Source organism: Dermacentor andersoni, chromosome 1 (genome assembly GCF_023375885.2).
Source record: "Dermacentor andersoni chromosome 1, qqDerAnde1_hic_scaffold, whole genome shotgun sequence".
In the NCBI taxonomy this organism is placed as follows: Eukaryota; Metazoa; Arthropoda; class Arachnida; order Ixodida; family Ixodidae; genus Dermacentor; species Dermacentor andersoni.
The window spans coordinates 245,403,971-245,410,300 of NC_092814.1; positions in this window are offsets into that span (position 1 = coordinate 245,403,971).

A 6,330-nucleotide genomic window follows, 5' to 3' on the forward strand; every position below is an offset into this window, starting at 1 on the left:
TATGACGAAATGTGGGAATTTATTAGCTATACTTTTTAGCGTTGGTGTTCAAGGTGGTCAGATTGCTTCGGATTGAAGAGGGTCAAACTGTTGCTGAATATGATTTGGTAGCTGCTGCTGTGCTGCAACGATTAGAAACATTAAGAGAATTAGAGGCATCGCACCAATTTTACTGGCTGTTATCGATAAAAAGATGGTCAAATCTAAGCTTAACAGAAGACCCACTGGTGCGATGCATACTGGACGCTTCTCAATGTTTTTTCCTCATACCATGAACTCTTGGAGAAAAGTCCTCGGAAAACGTAAGTCCAGAATCCTTAAGCTTAAAACCATTCCTCAACTCAGTGAGCTTATTATTAAAATGAAGCTCCTTCAACATTGCAGGGTGTGGTTGGCGTTCACGAACGCTTACAAAATGATGGGGGCGCTAAATGCGAGGGCATTGAATCTCCATATTGTTCTAAAATACTTCAGATGTTTTGTAAAGAAGAGAATCACAAGTTTCACCATAATTTTCTACTAAGCCGTGCAACATAATGTTATTCCTCCTGGAGCAAGTTTCAAGGTCATCGTTCCTTCGAGTCAACTCAGTTACTGTGCGTTTGGGTGCATCTACGTAATTACGTAACTATCCGTTTTCCAGACGTGATACAGGTGTGGCAAACGCCCCTTCAAGAGCAGAAATACGGGATTCAAGTGCCTCGAAGCGCGTGCCAACAGGGCTTTATATCTCTGCGATGTCGCGAGTGGTGTCCTTATGGTTAGACAGTATTTCAGTCAAAAGCTGTACAAGCACCACATTATCCGTGTTCGACAATGCTTCCTCAGCCGAAACCTCTCTAGCAGGACTATAAACCTTCGGCAAATGGGTGGAGCGGGTAGGACAACCTGAAGAAGCGCGAGCAGATTTAGATGATCGAGTGTTCGCAGCGGGGGGCAGCCATCTGGCTGTACATTGCAAGCTGTGCGGCTGCAAACCAAAATTTCACGACAATAAGCTTCTGATGAAAGCAAAAGAAAGGACCGAGCGAGAAATCATGGAAGCTTTTTTTATCAAAAGACTGGCGGACAACTGCGTCAGCGAGCCATCCATATTTTTGAGTGACGATAAGATTGAGTTTCTTGAAGATTTTTTTTAGGTCTAAAAAGTTTCGCCCACTTTTAAAGGTGTTTTTTTTTCGTTGCAGAAGCCTGCTCAAACCAAGTGTGTGGATACCTTGTTCTGTGCACATGTTCCTTGTTTCCATTATCATATTTTCTTATGCATAGTGACTTCGCCTTAGGCCGTAGAATTGAGATACGTGGGGATAGTAGACTATGTTTGATGACCATATCTTGTTCTTACTGTTTCTATGGGTTTAGTAACGTGTTCTTAAACGCTTGCAGTATCTTGTTTTTGGTTGATCATGTGTGACCATATCTCTGCTAACTGCGATGCTACATGGCAAGCCTTTTTGCGCATACATAGGGCGGTTTCAGTGCAAATAAAAACAGTTGTTAGTCAGCGCTTGCGTTGTGGTTTGTGTTTCCTTGTCTCCATCCCAGTCGCGCTGCGTCTTTTGAATGAACAAACTAATCCGTCTGTGCCTTATCTACTAGTGAATAAGAAATTCATGAATGAAGATAGTTTAGGTGTAAGAAACTGATCAGTATTTTCAGACAGCTGTTGATAATGCAGCCTTACCAAATCGATTACTTCAATATGTTAGCAATTCAAAAAAATTGGATTGTTAAATCATTGTGCCATATTTTTAGCGTAAATCCCGCAACAAAATAGAATGAGAGTCGACGTACCCGAATTGAAAGCACTGCTCTGGATAAACAGTGCTGACATTTGTCCCTGCAATCGCATTGTTTGTAAGCATATAACTTATCGCCTCCATTTTTTAAACACCACTGCCACAGCACGGACAACTCCGCCTTCCCCGAATCTCTGTATTGTCTGTGTTTGTGAATGCAAAATGTGCTGTCTTTAGCCTTTCAACGGGCCTCGCTCACTGATAATTTTTTGTATAAGTGATCACAGATAACTATTAGGACAAATGACTTGCTTCGGTAGAATTTTCACGATCATATCAGAAATACTTGTTATTCAGAATTTGTAAGAAGTTTTGCTACGTATATGCTCCTATAGAATGCGCTGTTTCTACTGTACATACGAGATCTCAGTCCTGCAATATTGTTTTGTGTATTGTATCTCCGGCTGTACAAAATTTTCTAATAAAAATTCGAAATGAGGCCCATTTCTCTGTTAACGCCCTGGCGAAACGCAATAGCCACGCTATGGCATGCTTGCTCACGTATAACGGAATAGGGTAAAATATTAGAAAAAACGCATGTGCTGTTGCCAAATAATCAGTACACGAACAAGCACACACACAAAAATAAACTGCCATTACAAGAAGAAAGAGGTTGAAAATGGCAGCTTTTCGAATAAAATAGACTTCAAGAGCAAGCGCAACTCGTGCTTGTTTCCTCTTGCATCTGCCTAGAAAATCGCGCATGCACTCGTCGAGCGCATTGCAGACGTCAACTGGGATGGCCGTCTCCCCCTCGTGCATCAACAAAACGGTTGCTATAGCAGCTGGCTTGCTTTTTATATTTATATTTCTCAGAACTGCGGTATTTCTGTTTATTTTTATATTTCTCTTTATGTTTCTCCCCTGGTGCCTACGAAGCACCAGACGAGAAACTGGCGCTCGTGACGCAACTCCAGTTTACCTGGGGAATGTATAACAGCTGACATAGCTGTGCCAAAAGTAGCGAGCATTTTTGTGGTAACATACCTGCACGAGCAAGAAAGAGCATTTAGGCGACATTCCGTGGCTGTTGCCGAGCTGTCCACCACTGGGGAGGAAGCACGCTCACGGCTTTTAACCCATTGTTAAATGATATCATTGAGCCGGGAGGGTCTCTTATTGGTTCATCTAGAATGGCAGCGTTGAGGGCGATATCTAGGCCAACAGGTGACGTGCCGACTGAGTGGCAGCATGTATCGCACACGTGAGCCATAGGACAGACTTGGGGCGTTTCGTCGATGTCATCCACGTGCCATTGCGTAGGTGATAGCGCAGTCGTTACTGAAAATGCAGCAACAGGGACAGTGGTTACGAATAAAAAGGCGGTAAGCTGCACAAGTAAGAAACAGCATTTAGGCGACATTTCGTGGCTGTTGCCGAGCTGTCTACCCACTGCTTTGTATATCGTGTAAATGCCCACGTGAAGTTGAAATTATGTTCAGATTGATTCTTCAAAGGAGGGGCAAATGTTGATGAACAAGTTTGAAAGATAATATATTCTGGGAGAAAAGAAGAAATAAATGCCAGCGCACGCATCACCGCGCGATTATAAAATACCTCCATGAGGAGAAACTCGCTGGACCACTTAAGCAACACTACGGCTGCAATATAGTCCACGCCATGTCGCTGTCCGGACAGAACACGTAATTGAAGCAGAAACAAATACCGAAAGGGACGCGTCGAGAGCAGGAGAAACAGGCTTGTGGATTCCTTCAACTTATGTACATGTCTGCTTATGCCCATGTGCATGTCGTCTATACGGAAAGTCGATTTCGGCTCCGTGTTGTGAGACAAGTCCTATTTTGCCCTCTCACTTCATTGGCTTCGAGATCATCCCTGTAAATAAAGACGTTTTCATGAACACTTCTGTCAAGATTGCGGCAAACATATACTGGGTTTTCAAAACTGACTTTTCCGTAGAAATGAAAAAAAAAGGTGTGTGAGGGGGGGAGAGAAGTATACACGTTTCAAAAGTGACAGATGGTCTCCTACCGCTGCTGCACAGTCAACGTTACTGCAGTAAAGGTGGATAACAGCAGCCAGACACAATTACACGGGAGTCCAAACAGCCGTATGCTATCTTCAGCCATCAAAAACTGAGTTTAGCAGCCTCAGTTCATGCGGAAGAGGTGAAGCTGGCACGCAGCACCGCAAACACGCTTGTGTAGTATACTTAAATTCAGGCTCACGCTATGAGGTATATCAAATTGTCAGAATGGATCTGGAGACCTTCATTACATCTCTCGAGGCTATAGGTGTTTCTTTGAGACGTTAGACGTCATGCTTCATCAACTAAACACGGTCCATGTACGCATCTGGCCTGATATTGTGTTCGCGATGTCTAGCTTGACAAGTATAGTACACATTTATTTATATATTTTTTAGTCTGTCCGGTGCAACCCGGAAGCAATGCGATCTAATGGAAAAGCCTTTACTCAACTTGTGTTGTGCGTTTTTTGTTTTGTTTTTCTTCGTCGCGTGTCTTGCGTAACATGGCGCCGCGGGAATGCCTTTAGGTCGCGTAAGACTTACCGGACCGCAAGAGGGAGTAAATCGAAAACTTTGGTGCACGTTGTTGCGTCTCCGAACAAGTAGGTCTGTTGATCTAGAATCGGCGGCTGAATTCTATCATCATTCCGGTTATCAACGCAGCCACGTCTGCTGCGCAGCTTCCGTCTTTCTCCCTCGTATTTGAATCCCCCCGCCCCCGTCCTCTTTCCGTCTAGTCTCTCCACTCTCACGTATCGGAGAAAACGAACAACCTTACGTAAAGCTTTCAGTGAACCTTACTCAAGTAGTGACCGCTTCAACGTGCTTTTATTTTTTATTTCTTTGCCAAATCCGCCACAGAAGAACCACAGTGTTCAGGGAAAACACTTACGAAACTTGTTTACGTGTCCTCACGGGGTAGTTTTTATGCGCTATCTCACTTGATTTAATTGAGCGTCCAGCTCGAGCTCTTACTGCCGTTTGCAAGGTTTCGGGTTTATCCGTTGACATGGTGCCGGAGTTTGGCCCAATAAGTGCGCTCAAGTCACTCATCATAAACACCGTGCGTTAGTGGTAGAGCTGAGCGTGCAGCTATACCAATAACTCGGTAAAAACGGCACAAATTGGCGGTGTCTCTTCGTCTCTCGTCGAGTGGTACATCGCTGAAGCTGGCTGCGCGAAGACGCTAGCAGTAGTACGAGAGCTGCGAGCAATGCCTGGTATTGTGCCCCACCATGTGCCTATCATCCAAGTGACAGGCGATCCCCCCCCTCCCCCCAGCCCGCGTTCTTGTAAAGTGGTTTCCCTTGTGCTGGGCTTCAAACATCCGCTGACAGCCTTCAAAGTTCCACGGAACTGCTGACCCATTCCCGTGGAGTCCGGTGGTACGCAGCACCGAGACTCCCGTGACGAAATAGGAATGCGACGCAGCATACGATAGGTAAGAACGACCCATCGTTCCTGCAGACGATGGGTCGTCAAAGGGGTTTAAGGCCGAACCAGCCCATAGCTAGAAGAGAGAGTTGCCACCAGCCACCCCGTCGGTCTGGTGCTCTTACCGCCACAAGTACACTATTTACTGCTATATCTGTACATATTGTATAAAGCTTTTCGTTTCCTCTTCGTCTGCTCAGAGTCCGTCTCTTTGAGCAGCCACAATACCGGCGAAATAAGAGACGGGAAACAAGAGGGACTATCACGCCGATTGAACAAATTATTTCTCGATATCCACAGCTTTATAATTTTATGGCGTTAGCGACATCAAAATTTTTCTTGTAAAATTTGCCCCTAACAACTCATGTGCTTGTGGTGCTTCTCAAAATTGCGGTATACTTACGCTATCGAGTTAATTCACCTCGTACAAAGACGACAATCTTTCTGCTACAGCACTAACGGCAGGTCCACCACACCTTCGCGGGGTAACGTTTTACGTCGCTCCAACGGGGGCGATGGGAGCGACAGCATATCTATAGAGGAACAAATGCCTTTGAATTAAGCGATGCAGATTCATCCACACAATAATGATGAGCTTCCAGTCGACCGCGTCATCAGGCACTAGCATAATGCTGATGATGATGATTTATGCATCCCCTTCAAAATGGGGTGCGGACAATTATTCACCTAGCCTGCTTGAGCTACTCGGGTATGTTATACATGCTTTTCAGTCTTACATTTTGCGTACGTTTCTTTAATCTCTCTTTCTCTTCTTTAAACTTCTTTGTCTATCTTGTACCGTTACTTATGCCTGTAACGAATCCGGTCCCATGAATCTCTTGGTTGCTTCTTTTTCCACAAATACTCTAAGCAACTCATGCCTATCTCGACTGCTGACTGGTTAATGCTTCCATCCAATTTAAATATCAGCGTTTCTGTAAGGTGTACGTTACCTACAGGTCTCGCAGGGGGAATACTTTCGCATTCCATTAGAATGTGCTGAGTTTCCTCCGGATTTTTGCTGCAGCAGGCTCATGTCTCATTATGTTGCGAATATTTGCTCCGGTGTATTTCAGTCCTTAGGCAACCACCTCGAGCTTCAAATAGC